This window comes from Xyrauchen texanus, chromosome 27, assembly GCF_025860055.1.
Source record: "Xyrauchen texanus isolate HMW12.3.18 chromosome 27, RBS_HiC_50CHRs, whole genome shotgun sequence".
Lineage (NCBI taxonomy): Eukaryota > Metazoa > Chordata > Actinopteri > Cypriniformes > Catostomidae > Xyrauchen > Xyrauchen texanus.
This window is the reverse complement of record NC_068302.1, coordinates 37,855,816-37,873,686: the sequence shown is the minus strand read 5'-3', so window position 1 is coordinate 37,873,686 and position 17,871 is coordinate 37,855,816. Positions and strand designations below refer to the sequence as shown.

Here is a 17,871-nt window from a genome sequence, read left to right as displayed (position 1 = left end):
ATAGCAGTATTTGTATTGCAGCCTGGACTTATTAATCTGATGTTTAATAAAGTAAACTGTCTTTGTGAAATAGTCTGAGTGGTTGTGTGATTTATCTTCTGGCATTGACAAGTAGGCCTAATGAAATAACATAACTGTTACACTTGCAAAAGATTTGACAAATGCAATGTGTTTAACAACACGTCTTAAACATGAGAGACAAAAGCGGTTATAAAAGCAATGGATACATGAGACCATTGAATTGAATCTGAAGCGTTATAGAGAGAGAATGCCAAACGAAGTGCAAGTTCTCGATATGTGACTGATGAAAATGATAGAATTAAACTTAAAAGTACAATGCTCAGAACTATGCAACCAACAAGCAACATCGCATCAACATAAAAGAACAGAGCGACAGAAGTATGCCAATATCAAACAGCTACAAATGATATAACTATTTCTTCTTTTCGTTGTAAAAAGCAGGCTGAACGGTGTGTTGTTTACACTTTCAAACCATATGTTTGTTTACTTCTGTAAGGGGTTAAACCGTTTCATTAGGTAATACGAGGTTTATACACGTGTATTATTCGGTAGTCAATCTAAAAATATTTTATTTTAAGCCATAGTAAAAAACTCATTACATTACAGATTTGAAAACACAACCCCATTTAAAACAGACTGTCTAGTGTATTTCGTGTGCAAGTGTCACAGATGAGACACGTTTGTGTGCGAGACGGCAGCGGGTGTTTAACAAGTGCATTACTCTTTTAAAATGATATTTTTCCAAGCTAATGTTTGGCATTAGTTTAGCAAACACTTTTATTTCACTAAAACACAATAATATATATATATTTTTAGCTATAGCTCTAACAACAAATATCTTACATTTTTACCTTTAACAATGTTTCCAAATCAGTGGATATTGCTTGTGAAGCAAACTCATTCAGATATTTGACTAAAACAATGTTTTTAAAGAATTCTGACGATATCTTTAATACAAAGGTTTGTTACATTTTTAATTTAAACATGAGATTCTAAAACAAAAGTCTACGGTTATGCAGCAAAACACACATTCAGTTTAAATATGAACAAATATTTTAACAAAAATAAAGTTTTGTGTTTTGATTTATATTACTAAAATACGATAAAGCATTTCACGTAATTTTAGATGTATCTTTAACACATGTTGTCTTGCATTTTTACTTAGAACTGGTTTTAAACATTAGGTTGGCTAACACAACTCTAGCAATGACGCTTTAAAGATGCTAAACAAAAACTTTACCATAAAATGTATTTAACATTTTTATTTCAACAATGATCATTTTAAATGAAATACCATACATTCATTGTAAAATGTAACAAAGATTCTTACATATTTCCACCCAAAGCCTCATTTTCCACCCAAAGCCTCATTTTCCACCCAAAGTCTTTCAATCGATACAGAGTTCTTACAGGAAGTCAGAGGTCTGGGGTAGGGAGGTTTTTTCAGAATACGCACACACCCCTGATCAGACCTGATGGTGTCTTGTGTATTTCTGTTCAGTAAAACAAGATGGTGTCACGAGTTTCCTGGTGTTTTATGGCTTGCTTTCATTGAAAAGCATGGTGACAACCAAAAGTGTGAAAGAAGGGGGTAAAAGGGTTTATTTTGTTATAAAAGTTTTTCTTTTACCCATCAAGTGGTCCATGTAACATTGTGAAACATGGTAGAGATGTGGTTAAAGAAGTATTGCTCTTTGTAATACAGGCAACAAGTAAATATAATTACTTAAAAGAATAGAAAGATTTTAGAAATCACTTGCAAAATCAATAGTTCAAATTCAGAGGTTTTTATAGTATACTGCACACAGTTATCATAAAACCCATGTAAATTAAAGTGTGAACATTTCAAAGAAATGGGGTACTAGCATACTGGAAAACAAGCAAATGACTTGTGTTATGCACGCATAAGACATTTTAACACCAATTCATACCCTGAAAATACATCCATGGTACCGTTACGTCACTAGGGTTTCAAACACAAATGCAAATGCTGAGTTTACTTTGACCCCCATATTTTGGCATTCATTTACTCATTCCTGGATCAAACCCTCACACTCAGAAACTTGTACATGGCATCACAACAGTACACATTTTTGTTTACAACTGATCTTACTGATTTTTATTTCATGAAAACAACTAAACGTGTACCAATAACCGATTAAGTAACGTGTTTACAGGACTGCATTTACTCACAAAAGTTATTCTATTCCCACAATTGGATTTTTTTGTTTGTTGTAGAGTTATCCTCATTTGTAAATAGTTATTTGTTTAAATGTTGCAATGTTTTCTAGTTTACAAAGATGTCAGTTTTAACACACACACACACACACACACACACACACACACACACACACACACACACACACACTTTAAAGTTAAGTATCATTATAATATCAAATTCACAACGACCAGTCCTTCTATACATTACACTTATGTACACAAGTACATTAACTTTGTAGTACGTTGACTGAACCACAATAAATGTTTCTCCAAACCTGGAATAAAATAATTTGCCAGAGTGTCGTTTAAACATCTCATGTTTGACGTAATAAACTAAAGTTGTTTTCCCTGAAGACCCGTAAGAAGAGTTGTTTTAACAAGCTATTTGTTAAGAGTCCTGTTGTGTGTAATGGTTGTGTCAGATTATCATACCATACAAACACTGTACTCTGTACACAGATTTTAAACTTTTAGCAAAGATTTTAGCAAATAGATTAAAGAAAATTTTTACCTAATATTATTGAAACAAATCAGGCATATGCGATTGAAGGAAGAGATATAACAGACAGTTTGTAACATAAGGGACGTGGTGAGCTACATGATGGCTGAGGGTAAAAGGGATAAGTCTGGATCTAGAAAAAGCCTTTGACAGAGTGGAGCATGAGTTTTTATTTCAGATTTTAGGAAAATTTGGGTTTGGGAAGAATTTTATAAAGTGGATACAAATTTTATATAAAGGGGCTAAAAGTCAAGTAAAGTGCAATGGGTTTTTAACAGGGGTTTTTAATAACTCCAGATCAATTAGACAAGGATGTCCATTATCGGCACAGTTATACAGTTTAGTGGCAGAGTCTTTGGGGTTGGCAATAAGGGCTGAAAAGGAGGTCAAAGGGCTTGTTTTAGGAGAGAATGAAGAGATACAAAAAATGTATCAATACTCAGATGATACAACTTTAAAGTGTGTGTGTGTGTGTGTGTGTGTGTGTGTGTGTGTGTGTTAAAACTGACATCTTTGTAAACTAGAAAACATTGCAACATTTAAACAAATAACTATTTACAAATGAGGATAACTCTACAACAAACAAAAAAATCCAATTGTGGGAATAGAATAACTTTTGTGAGTAAATGCAGTCCTGTAAACACGTTACTTAATCGGTTATTGGTACACGCTTAGTTGTTTTCATGAAATAAAAATCAGTAAGATCAGTTGTAAACAAAAATGTGTACTGTTGTGATGCCATGTACAAGTTTCTGAGTGTGAGGGTTTGATCCAGGAATGAGTAAATGAATGCCAAAATATGGGGGTCAAAGTAAACTCAGCATTTGCATTTGTGTTTGAAACCCTAGTGACGTAACGGTACCATGGATGTATTTTCAGGGTATGAATTGGTGTTAAAATGTCTTATGCGTGCATAACACAAGTCATTTGCTTGTTTTCCAGTATGCTAGTACCCCATTTCTTTGAAATGTTCACACTTTAATTTACATGGGTTTTATGATAACTGTGTGCAGTATACTATAAAAACCTCTGAATTTGAACTATTGATTTTGCAAGTGATTTCTAAAATCTTTCTATTCTTTTAAGTAATTATATTTACTTGTTGCCTGTATTACAAAGAGCAATACTTCTTTAACCACATCTCTACCATGTTTCACAATGTTACATGGACCACTTGATGGGTAAAAGAAAAACTTTTATAACAAAATAAACCCTTTTACCCCCTTCTTTCACACTTTTGGTTGTCACCATGCTTTTCAATGAAAGCAAGCCATAAAACACCAGGAAACTCGTGACACCATCTTGTTTTACTGAACAGAAATACACAAGACACCATCAGGTCTGATCAGGGGTGTGTGCGTATTCTGAAAAAACCTCCCTACCCCAGACCTCTGACTTCCTGTAAGAACTCTGTATCGATTGAAAGACTTTGGGTGGAAAATGAGGCTTTGGGTGGAAAATGAGGCTTTGGGTGGAAATATGTAAGAATCTTTGTTACATTTTACAATGAATGTATGGTATTTCATTTAAAATGATCATTGTTGAAATAAAAATGTTAAATACATTTTATGGTAAAGTTTTTGTTTAGCATCTTTAAAGCGTCATTGCTAGAGTTGTGTTAGCCAACCTAATGTTTAAAACCAGTTCTAAGTAAAAATGCAAGACAACATGTGTTAAAGATACATCTAAAATTACGTGAAATGCTTTATCGTATTTTAGTAATATAAATCAAAACACAAAACTTTATTTTTGTTAAAATATTTGTTCATATTTAAACTGAATGTGTGTTTTGCTGCATAACCGTAGACTTTTGTTTTAGAATCTCATGTTTAAATTAAAAATGTAACAAACCTTTGTATTAAAGATATCGTCAGAATTCTTTAAAAACATTGTTTTAGTCAAATATCTGAATGAGTTTGCTTCACAAGCAATATCCACTGATTTGGAAACATTGTTAAAGGTAAAAATGTAAGATATTTGTTGTTAGAGCTATAGCTAAAAATATATATATATTATTGTGTTTTAGTGAAATAAAAGTGTTTGCTAAACTAATGCCAAACATTAGCTTGGAAAAAATATCATTTTAAAAGAGTAATGCACTTGTTAAACACCCGCTGCCGTCTCAGCACACAAACGTGTCTCATCTGTGACACTTGCACACGAAATACACTAGACAGTCTGTTTTAAATGGGGTTGTGTTTTCAAATCTGTAATGTAATGAGTTTTTTACTATGGCTTAAAATAAAATATTTTTAGATTGACTACCGAATAATACACGTGTATAAACCTCGTATTACCTAATGAAACGGTTTAACCCCTTACAGAAGTAAACAAACATATGGTTTGAAAGTGTAAACAACACACCGTTCAGCCTGCTTTTTACAACGAAAAGAAGAAATAGTTATATCATTTGTAGCTGTTTGATATTGGCATACTTCTGTCGCTCTGTTCTTTTATGTTGATGCGATGTTGCTTGTTGGTTGCATAGTTCTGAGCATTGTACTTTTAAGTTTAATTCTATCATTTTCATCAGTCACATATCGAGAACTTGCACTTCGTTTGGCATTCTCTCTCTATAACGCTTCAGATTCAATTCAATGGTCTCATGTATCCATTGCTTTTATAACCGCTTTTGTCTCTCATGTTTAAGACGTGTTGTTAAACACATTGCATTTGTCAAATCTTTTGCAAGTGTAACAGTTATGTTATTTCATTAGGCCTACTTGTCAATGCCAGAAGATAAATCACACAACCACTCAGACTATTTCACAAAGACAGTTTACTTTATTAAACATCAGATTAATAAGTCCAGGCTGCAATACAAATACTGCTATGCAGCACACGTTATAAAAACACAACAGCCAACTCAAGATCCACTCAATTCATTCACAGTTTTACCCCAATTCACCGCACCCCCATAGGACGCAACACCCTCCCTCCCCTGATCCCTTTCCCAATACAGTTCCCGCACTGGGGACAGAGACAGACAATACATCCATACAATGTTACATATAATAATTTAAAACACTTCCCTTGTCCTGGGTCGGCAAGACCCTCCCTATGTATGAAGTGCAGGCGCGGTCATTCCAGCGGCCGCAAAGTCACACCAGGATAATAATCAGTCCATGTCCTTTGGCGGATTCTGATACCAATAAAGTCCACTGCACAATAGCCCTATTACAGCAGGTAACATTATAACATTAGTCGTGATGTGTTCTTTTCGGAGATTCCGGTGACGCTAAAATAACGGCGACCCTAACTCAGCTTCCTCACGCATCTCCCACGCTGGGATCCCCTCACTCACCCTGACCATGAAATTACATGTCGTGTCATGAGTTCACAATCACACCACAGCTGACGCCATCTTCTCTTTAAATCTGGGTTCATGATGCTCCGCGACAAACTCAAAATGACGCATATTAAAGTTTAAAACTTTCAAAAGTTCAAAATGACGTATATATAAAAAAATTTTATTCATGTCTCTTTTATATAATTCTCAACAGAAAAATACCCTTTTCTTAGACAACAATTGATCTCATTTGTTTTCATACATTTAAACGACCGCACATCTTTCTGTCTAGTGATTTAACTCAGCGGCTGTTTTTATTATAATATTATTGAATGTAGGCCTATTAGCTTGTTTTTAGTAGGCGGTTGCGCGTGAAGAAAGGACCCATTAATTTACAATATTAATATGTTTAGTTAAAACCTCTTTTAGAACTGAATAATGCAACATTGGGATGTTTGATAGTTTAATCTGTGCCTGAAATCATTTAAAAGGACTGTCGACCAAAACACCCGTTGTGAAAAATTAAGAGATCAAAGATTTAAATTGATACTTCGAACTCTTGGTGCGTCTTCACTACACATCCCTGCCACAAAACATCTGTCGATCGTCGCCTTTATGTCTGAATCATAAAATGAATTACCCCGCAGCATGAAAACGAATCCCCCGCTGCTCAGCGCCTTAAGGATTGGATCAAAAACGCCTTATCAATTTGGATGCACTCCTGAAATAATTTTGATTGGAAAAATGCAATACAACACGTGTTAAAGCTACAATTTATAATGCATACTATTTCAATGAAAACTCATACTAAATACGTTTAAAATACGTTTCTGGTAAAAGTAAATAACACTTGTTAATCGTTTATTCTTTTTAAAGTGAACGTCTGAATGAGACTGCAACCAGTATCGTCTGTTTGCGTAAAATAAACCTATTTGTTAACTAATATCATTCAGTATCCACTGTTTTAGAATCTCATGGTTAAAAAATAAAAAATGTAACAAACTTGTGTATTAAAGATATTTCAGTCAGAATTATATATAAAATAAACCTGTTTACCAAAATACTGTATTTTCTAGTGAATGTTGTTAAAGTTTTTATAATTTTAGAGTGCCTTTGTTGTATTTGCCAACTTGATACGTTTTTTAAAACAAAATGTCAAAGTTTTCGTTAAATACATTTAAACCTTTAAAACACACTTCCTAAGATTAGGAGGGGTTAAGCCCCACCCCCGCAGAGGGGCTTGTCTCACGCCATTGTTATTTTGGACGAGATCGCGAAAGGACTTTAAACGGAGTCGTGTAAGATTTCTGTCTTATATAGTTAAAAATATATATTATGTTTTTAGAAAATGTATCATGTTTGCTAGGTTAATGTTAAACATCGTCTTACTTACATCACTTACCCCTGAATGAGTTCATGAAAGGATTTTAAACGGTAGATTTTATGCTGCATTTTACAATTTATGCTAGATAAAATGCTCTTTGTTGAAATACAATTTTTAAATACATTTTATGTTTTTGTTCAGCATCTTTAAAGTGACATTGCGAGAGATGTGTTAGACAACGTAATGTTTAAATACACATTTTCTTCTCTTTGTCAAAAGTTTAAAAAAACAAAACAGTTTTTCACCAAGCATTAAACCCCAATAAAGACATCATTTAAACACATTTTAAACGTAATACTACTTTTTTTGTCATCTCAGTTTTCCATTAAAGATTAATAATCTTTCTACTCTTTTAAATACACCGATGGGGGTATCAGAACAGACACGCCATATCACAGCATGTAGCCTACAACTGCCGGAGGGGAGGGGAGGGGGGGCGGAGGGAAAGGTCAAATGTACAGCAATTAAACCATAAATCAGGGCCATAAATCATTTTTTGTCACAACGTATATAATACATACTACTAGTATATATTTGAAATAAATGCAAATTAATTGGAATTCGATTCATAATTTAATAAAATTATGATATTGTGATGTATCGCAAAATATCGTATCGTATCGTGCCAGGCAATACCCAGCCCTATTGAAGATGATGCTTGAGATGAATATGAGACAAGAGATGATTTAAGAAACAAAGACAAATCAAGGTAAAGATTTTTCCAATCAATTTCCAATCAAGCTGCAATTTTGCAATTAAATGCTTTTATTTAGAATACATAAATGTTAGCTATGAAATTAGCCTTAGCAAGACAAAGAAATTGGTTATTACATTTAAAAACGTTAAAAAAAAAATTATAATAATTTCCGTCACCGTCATTTCCACCATTGAATTCTATTACACACAATACAGAATTTGAGATGTGCTGGAAATAAAGTTGTGGTCGAGAAATTTCATGACTTTCAGAAAAAGAAAAGTCATAAATCTCCTGTTGGACATTGTTAGTAGATAAAAATGCATCAGAGTGCAAGGCTGCAAGATTATTACGAAAATCATAATTGCCAGTTATTTCCTTTGATATTGTAATTTCAAGAACTCTTTTCGATTAATATAATTTACATTAAAATACTTCTTTTTTGTGGGACAGCTGTGTCATCTCTTTATGTAGGCTTTGTATCAAGACAACTTGAGAACGGTGTTCAAAAATGTGAGAATGCTTTAAAATAAATGTATATGTCGCCCACCCCTAACTGATACATTAAAAGAATCTAAAAATATGATACATATATATAAAAATGTATATATATATATAATAATGTTTTTTTTTTGTAATGTATCAGTTAATATCCTGCATTGTGTAAGAGCACAACACCACAAAATCTGCACCACACTGACTCTCAGCCCAAGGGAGAAAATGGCTCAGACCTTGTTCAGGCATGTACATTGTTCAGTTCAAATAAATACTCACATATAACCCAAAACGCTTGAGGCTACGTTTCATGACATTGAGCACTGCAGATCTCTTCCGCACACAACTGATAAGTCTGTCCACTTCTTTTTCTCACCAAAGAAAGGCAACTCCTTTCTGTTATCTACAATTGTATTTGTGTGGTACTAGCTCATTACAAGACATATTCTGCACACAATGAAGAAAATAAGCACACCACCATAATTCATAACTTCCACAACATGTAAACTCAGCTTAGGAGTAATTCGCTCCTCTCATAAACGTTGATCTGGTTTGGTCAAATTAATCATTCACAATACAGATGTAAGACATGTCCTGTCAACAAATATAGACCTAGTAAAGGAGTGTCAAATGTAAAGAAGAATTTCATCACCCCTGGCTACATTTATTACGCTCTGTTGGAAACAATTTGTCATCAAAAAATTCATTCTCCTATCCCAGCTCAATAGAGATTTGTGGGTTGACTTCCCTGAAAAGTGTAAACACTGTAGCCTGACACAGCAACATTGGTTCAACCAATGGCATGAGTTTGGGGCAGAACTATCTGTTTGCCAACTAGGGCTGCATTTAATGATTCTTTTGATAATCGAATAAATCTAATGATTATTTAGAACGATTATTCAAGTATTTGGGTGATAACCAATTATTCAGCTTGTGTCTCAAGTTAAAAGGCTGTATTAAACATGCTAACGATAAAGAGAACAAAATCATCTTTTAAAAATACCTCTTAATGGCATTCACCGAATTACAAGGAACATTTCTTTTATTTCGTTTAATTTAGACTAAAAAGCAACAAAAAAATGTTTATTTACCAAGAGTTTCTGTCTTGTTTTATATTTAAAATGATCTAAAAAGATACATTTACTTGAGAAGCAACACATAAGATATACATTTTCTGAAAGCAAGTCTCTTGAATATACGTGTATTTTGTATACAAGTGTATTTTTACACATTTATACTTCTGCAGTAGACACAAAATATACTTTAAGATACAGTCTCTGAAAAGAAGTATAAACATCTTACATGTTGCTTCTCTTCTTGAATAATAAATACTGTATAAAACAATTCTCCGATAACTTTTTTTTTTCTGCAGTAAGTAAATGTACATTGGTTAAAGGAGTTTTATATGGAGGGTCAGATGACGCCATGCAAGGATCGGATGTGGGAATGGCGAGCTCTGCACACTTTTCTAGTTTTAACACTTTTAATGACATAAACCGGTGAGATTCGATACACTGTTCCATAACTGTTCTAGAAGGACAATATATGAAAGAATTCAAAATCATCTGGCTCTGAAGACACGTGATACATGCTCATGCTGACAACCCCGAACAGGCCCCGAGCCAGGGAGTCGATTTGGTCGGAGAAGTGAGGGAATTGCTGCGAGAGATGCTGAACATGTCGGCAACGCCGTACTGATTATCTGGAGTCATCGGAGAGGGAATTATCTGCTAATCCACTAGCGACCAAGGTGAATTTGGAGTGTGTCTGGGTGAAGTTGGAGGACATGGAGAACCGTAGCCGGCAGAATAACGTTCATATTGTTGGAATTCCTGAGGCCGAAGAGGGCCAGAATATGGTGAAATTCCTGGACGGGCTCTTTCAGAATCTGCTTGAAATAACAGGCCATAAGCTAGAAATCGAGCGAGCTCACAGGGTTCCGGCTTGGCGATCCGTTTGTTTTGTGGATGAATCTGCATGCTCTTTGTGCTTATGCCTCCCCTATTGGCTTGAGTTTGTTTGTGAAGTATTCTTGCAAGACTTTGGAGTGATTAGGTAATTTGTTACACTCATGTTGCAGCCAAATGGGGCGGATCACTGAACATTCGTTTGATTTTTTTTTTTTTTTTTTTTTGAACAGAGCGCCCCCTTGTTTTTTTTTTTTTTGTGCTGGTTCTGCCTAGCAGTGAAGTTTGTTTTGTGGCGTAAAACACCTTCTGGACAGTTTTGTGGATGAATCTACATGCTTTTGTGTTTATTCCGCCTATTGGCTGGAGATTGTTTTATAGATTATCTTTTGTTGTTTAATTCGCTCTCACAAAATTTGTATAGAAACACCAGACTTGATCAATCCGATGGCAAAGTTGTCGCAGGGGTTCTCATAGGCGTACATGGACTGTTTCAGAATAGAGGGATGGATACCGGTTGGCATTGTCGTGCGCGGGGTTAATGTACACGTTTTTCTTTTTTCTATTTGTTTGGTTCTGGGGGAAGTTTGGGGTTTGATTGTTGGACTAATATTGGAATGTAGTATTTATAATTTTGTTTTATTGACACACAATCTATTTTTTCTTATATGTCAAAATGTCACATGTTAATATGAGTGTATTATCTCTCTCCACATGGAATGTGAATGGGTTGGGGCACCACATAAAAAGGAAGGTAGGTTATTTCTCTTTTTAAGAGTAAGAAATATGATAAAGTGTTTCTTCAAGAAACGCATCTTTCCCCATCGGAAGCTGAAATTTTGGGAAGATATGGGGTGGACATGTTTTCTTTAGTGCTGGCACAAATAAGAGCAGGAGAGTCATTACACTGATAAATAAACATCTACAATTCAAATGTCTCAAACAGACTGAAGATAAATTAGGAAGAGTCATTATTGTTTTAGCTGAAATTCAGGGGCAAAGTCTTATTTTGGCTAAAATTTACGCACCTAACGTTGATGATAAGGGCTTTTTTGTAGATTCTGAAGGGATGTTGCAAGCCGCTGGCACCCCTCATGATATAATATTTGGTGGAGACTAATCTTTTGATGGACTCAGTTCTTGATCATAGTGCAGCAAAAGTGTGCAAGCCCCCTAGAGCAACATTGACACTTCACAGAATGTGTAAAAATCTTGGTCTTACAGATATTTGGTGACTTTGAGCCCATCTGGTAGGGACTATACATTTTTTTCATCAGTCCATAAGATTTACTCTAAAATGTTTCCAATTGAGCAATCAACAACAGATGAAATGAGGGACTTAGATATAAAAACAAAATATATATTTTAGTCTCAGATCACACAAGACATCATATAAATGGTGCTTTAATGTATCCCTTTTGCAAAATCCTGAATTCCAACAAATGTTAAATGCAGAAATAAGTGTTTATATGGAGACCAACTGGTCCTCAGTATCCTCTGTGGGTGTGGCTTGGGAGGCACTTAAGGTGGTTCTTATGGGCCAGATCATATAGCATGCCTCATTCACCAAAAAATCCAAAGCACAAGAACTCGTGGAACTGGAAGGGAATATTAAAAGTGCCGAGGCAGAGCTGAAGATCCATGTGTCATCTAATGGCCTCAGAGAATTTACCCGATTGAAATGCAGATATAATACCAGTTTGTCGCAGAAGGTGGAGTTTTGGCTATTCAGGGTATGACAGTGTTACTTTTAGTCAGGGGACAAGGCACAAAAACTTCTGGCTAGATATATAAAACAGAGAGAGTACCATTCCCTCAGTGAAATCTGCTAGTGGTGAAATATTTACTTCAGCCATTGATATTAATAATGCTTTTAAAGAATTCTATCTTGATCTTTATAGTTCCACATCTTCGTCTACTGATGAGGATATTAGAAACTTTGTGGAACCATTACAACTTACTAAACTTGACAGTTGAGCAAAAACATTCTCTTGATTCTCAGCTTGGTGAGGTAATTAAGGCTCTGGGGTCAGATGGCTTTGCTGCCAAGTTTTTTAGATCTTATGATACAGAATTGGCTCCACTTTTGCTAGAAGTTTATGCGGAATCATTAAAGAATAGAAAGCTTCCGCTTCCCGGATCACTCTGATTCTTAAAAAGGACAAAGATCCAAGCGAGTGTAAGAGTTACCATCCTATTTCCACGATCCAGCTAGATCTAAATATATTGTCAAAAATGTTGGCTAACCGATTAAGTAAAGTTATGAAATATCTTATTGATCAGGTTGGGTTTATTCAGGCCTGTAGCTCTTCTGATAGCATTAGGCTTTTCATCAATATCATGTGGTCAGTGTTGAATTATCAGACTCCGGTATGATGATATGGTAAAATGGGATATTAGTTCGGGAATACTTTTATTGGTTGGATTAAGTTACTTTATAGACACCCGGTAGCGGCGGTACTAACAAATTAATTAATTTCAGATTACTTTACTCTGGATAGGGGCACCCAGCAGGGTTACCCTCTTTCCCCATTATTGTTCTGTCTTGCCCTGGAACCATTAGCAGCCACAATAAGAAAGGAGGATGATTTTCCAGGGGTGGTGGTGGTGGTGGTATGTGTGGCACATTTGCTTTACGCGGATGATATTTTATTAATCATCTCCGACCTTACTAGATCTATGCCTTGCCTCCACAGAATTATTAATTCCTTTTCTAAGTACTTAGGATACAGAGTTAATTGGCCTAAATCCGAAACTTTGGCTCTGACAGCATACTGCCCGGTAACAGCTTTTCTGCCAGGTGCCTTACAGTGGCCCAAACAGGGCATTAAATATTTGGGTATTTTATTCCCAGTAAATTTGTGTGATTTAGTTAGAGTTCATTTGTCAAAATGAAACCATTGTATTCCAAAATTAAACTACCTGCTACAATCTCTCCCTATAGATGCCCCCCTCTCTTATTTCAAGCAATTTGATAGCATAGTGAAAGTCCTTCATTTGGAATGGTAAATGCCCCAGATTACATTTCAGTAAGTTGCACAGGCCGATTGACAAATGTGTGATAGGCCTACACAAGATTTTGTTTTATTATTATTAATTCTGTCTCAGACATTTGGCTCATTGTTCGCTTCCACCTGAGAGAGCCTCTCTCTGGTTTTGTATTGAACAGGAAGTTCTTGCCACTATTTCATCATTGCAAAGCCTTTCTATCAAACTAACCTGTTATCTTTACAGTTAAGTTACCCGTGTCCAGGAAAGTGTTCAGAGTGTTTAATTCGGACATTTATTTAAATGTTGCTTTGAGCATATGGCTGAACACAATGTTAATATTAATAATGCTATGCATTAATAAGTCCCCTTTCTGCTGGACAGAGTGGAATGTGAGGGAGGTTAATATGCTTGGTGACCTATATGAGAGTGGCGTGTTGAGATTGTTGAGTGTTGAGAACATCAAGTTTACATCTAGAGATGCAAGGGTGCGCCTTCTGCAATTTAAGATTCTACATCAATCCTATTTGACCCCCATTAGACTGAATAGGCTTGGTCTTAAAGAAACACCCACCTGCTGGCGATGCCAATCAGAAGATGGGGTCACAACCCATGTTTTTTAGGTGGTGTGTTAAGATCCAAGAATTTTGGTTGAGGGTTCAGAGTTTTATATGTGACGTATTGGGCACTCAAATTTCATTTTGCCCCAGATTCGGTAACGTAGACTATGGAGCGGTCATTAATATTTGGGATAAGTACCAAAAAAATTGGGTTCTAGCCAGTGTCATGATCAGAAGACAGGTCATCCTTAGGGGATGGAAGTCAGCTGAAGCGCCCTCATTTCAGGAGTGGTACACAGAGAAGGGAAGGTTAGCGGCATTTGAGAAGATTGCATTTGTACAACAGGAAATGGGGCAGCTATTTAGCCTTTTTGGAAGGCTCTAGGGGAGGAGCAGCAGAGAGAGACTAGTGGCTTTGGATGTGTGTGATGCAATCTTTTTGTTTTTTGCTTTTGAAAGTATGCTTTTTTATGTTCTTTTGTTTGTTTGTTTGTTTGTTTGTTTCAAGTAGTTTCTGCTGTTTTATTGTCTATTTGTGTGTCTTTGTCAGTTGGCATTTGACCACTGAGGTGCTTGTTTGTGTCGGGTGGGGGTGTTAATGTTCAGGGGAAAACGTTTTGATTTCATGCATTTTCTGTTGTGTCTATTTGTTTTGCTGCATGGAATCAATAAAAAACATTATATATAAAAAAAATTTTTATATTATTTTGGAAAACAATCCAAAAAGGGGTAATCAAAAACATTTTGTTGCAGTGTATAATGGGCAAAGACTACACTCTCTCACCTTTTTGTTCACTACAGTACAACATTAACTGACAAAAAACAAATGCTCTCTTCTTAATAGAGCGGTTTCTCATCAATTTTCTTCACGATAAGATACACACCATGCCACTTACAGATTTTTATGATTCAATACGTCACGAGCCATCATGTTATAATCTAGCTGCAGCAAATGCACGTGAGGAACGAGCGTCCTCATGCCAGAGTGTGCATCAACTGGGTGCAGTTTAAATCTCTCCCCCTTAAATTGGGTCACTTCACACGACTCATAAAATCGACATTGACTGCACAGAGAAATGCCAGTTTTGGAGTTTGTTTATTTACATGAACCGCTTCCTTATTATTTGAACTTTAATAAAATATCCAATAAAGATACAATGCTGGGGGGGGTTTTCTTCCTCTTCTCAATCAGGCCCGAGCTGCAGTACTGCATCATCATTAGTGTAGACTCATAGAGTCAAATGAAATTAAACGACTATTCGACAACAAAAATTAGTGTTGACAATTTTTTTTTGTCGCGACTTATCGTTTTAGCCCTATTGCCAAACAATGGCAGATGGGGGTGGGGTGTTCTGAAAGCCTTTTTGAATGAAAACAATCATTATTTTGATGCTAGTGTCGCAGAAATAACACACTTGAGCTTTACAAAAACTGTCTGGCCAGTCAATGCAAAGTCCAGGCTTCACACACAATGCTCCAATTCACACACTAGGCACTATTTGAGGGTGTGATTTGTTTTCTGGGCCAAATGGTGTCAGAGGTGTCACAGTGATGAAAGCCAGTGCATGCTGGGATGTGAGCTGTGCCAACAGGCTCCACTCTGACCGGCCTTTGTGTACTATGACATCACTGTCAGACAGAGCATACACTAGCAAACTGGTACTTGACATTTTGCCATGCTTTTTATACTCTTTCCTTAAGACACTGCAACTGCATCCGGCAAAAGATTTAAAAGAATAGTTCAGCCAAAAATGAAATTTCTGCCATAATTTACTCACCCTCATTTTGTCCCAAACCCTGGCATTCCTTCTCCTTTGAAACACGAAAAGAGATGTTAGGCAAAATGTTAGCCGCAGTCACCACTTACCAATGAAAGTGAATGGTGAAGGAAGGCCCCAATATATTTCCTACAGAATCTAAAACAAAAACAAAACTTTAAAACTGGCCAAAAAAAAAAGGTGTTTTTGCATTCGTTTCGGTGGTTCATAACAGCTCATCTGGGCAAACTTTTAAGAAAACTTTTAACCAGCTGCTAAATGCCTTCTTGCTGCCATTGGTCCACATCATCAGTAGGTGTGACCTGAAGCTCCACCTACTACTTTGTTTATGTTGTTCATCGGTCAAAATCAGTCCATATGAACACAGTTCATGTTAATTGTGCAAGGGATTTTTTTTTTTCTCGTTTAATTAGTCTACAAAAGGAATTCAATCTACTCAGATACTCTTTCACACATCTGTAAAAAGTAAGATACTGTATGCCTCTTCCACCACTGTTTTGTCTGTTTTCTGAACATTAACACTATTTTATACGTCCATCTTTGCAGTAGTATCAGTGTCATCATAAATTACAATAACAGAGTGTAATCGGCACATATTATGGCTGCGTGAAAGCGCGTTAGCATCATAAATTCAGAATGTAAACAAGACATATTAAACATTTTCTATTGCATATATATTACTTTAAATCATCACTGAGTTGTTAAAACAGCTTCTTTTACTGACCTCATGTGAATTCTACTCATATGGTCAACACATAAGGTTTTACATGTAGCATCCTCATATTTAAATGCTCCACGCCTCCCACAGCCGTGTGGCCTGTGTCTGAATGTTCGCAAAGAGCATTACCCCTGAACGAAGAACTTCTCTAGAAGTATATCGGGGTCTTGAAGATGTCATTCTGCATAACATGTCCTTTTATGTTCCATGGGAGAGAAAAAGTCATAAGGGTTTGTAATAACATAAGGGTGAGTAGTTATGTCAGAATATTCATTTTTGAGTGAACTATCCTGTGGTGGTGGGGGAGTGGTTGAGCGCCGGCTTGTGAATTGAGAGCGAGATCAGGAGATGAGAACGGTAAGGATCATCAATGGCAATGATTGTCTCTAACAGCTGTTTGTCATTGCAGTGAGAGTGGAGACGGGCTTTGAGAGTGGAGACGGGCTTTAAGAGCGAACCGGACCCCAGTGAGAGAGCTGCCACGCATATTCTGAGACTAATTGCGCTGAAAAGTGAGTTCCTTTTTGTGAAAATAAATTACCTTTTTGAGTTGGATCTCGCCATCTCCTGCTTCCTCCTTTCTATTAAGTGGAGATCTTTTAGATATCCCTTTAAAATTGTTAACCTGTAGAGCAACCAGGCCATTTCAGAGAGTAGTTGTGTGGTCATAATTTTCTAGGGCAAATCGCCTAGTGGTTATGGTGTGAGGCAGAAATTGTGCTGATGTCATGGTTGAGGAAAATAACACCCATTTATATGATTAGGGTCTGCCATCAGTAACACGCATGTAGTTGACATTAAAAACGTTTCTGTGGCGTAACCTGCTACAATCCACTCAAAATTATTTTAAACAGTATTTTGCAAGCAATTATTACACATAAAGCTTCAATGACATCATATTTATGACTGCATGGAATATTTGTACTTTTAAAAAATGTATTGGAATAGTGAAAATAGTGAAAAACTTTGAATAATTGTGATCAGTTACAGGATATACTGTATAGTATATACCTAATATACACTTTCCCAATACATTAGTATAGATGTTATCCTAAAATCTTGGTGTTTCCTTCAACTACCCACCTATTAATTCATAAAAGATGTATATGAAGTAAAATAGGGTCATTTTTTTAACAATCCCTAACCAGAAGGAAAGTACTTTTCATGAGATTCTATTTATAGACAAATTAACATTTTAAAAGAATATCTCAGCTCTGTAGATCCATACAATGCAAGTGAATGGTGACCAGAACTTTGAACCTCCAAAAAGCACATAAAGACAGCATAAATGTTATCCATAAAACTCAAGTGGCTTAAT

The 17,871-nt window shown here is 35.9% G+C and overlaps 1 protein-coding gene and 1 long non-coding RNA gene across 3 annotated transcripts in view; one reads left to right on the top strand and one right to left on the bottom strand.

Annotated features, from left to right (window-relative positions):
• Positions 1–17,871, bottom strand: part of LOC127620794 (dedicator of cytokinesis protein 5-like) — a 95,375-nt gene that overhangs the window by 75,638 nt on the left and 1,866 nt on the right. The window lies entirely within an intron of this gene.
• Positions 16,868–17,871, top strand: part of LOC127620797 (uncharacterized) — a 30,693-nt gene continuing 29,689 nt past the window's right edge. For both annotated transcript variants that reach the window (XR_007967808.1, XR_007967809.1), the window contains exon 1: positions 16,868–17,065. This is a non-coding gene — a long non-coding RNA (uncharacterized LOC127620797). The remainder of the gene's footprint in view (positions 17,066–17,871) is intronic.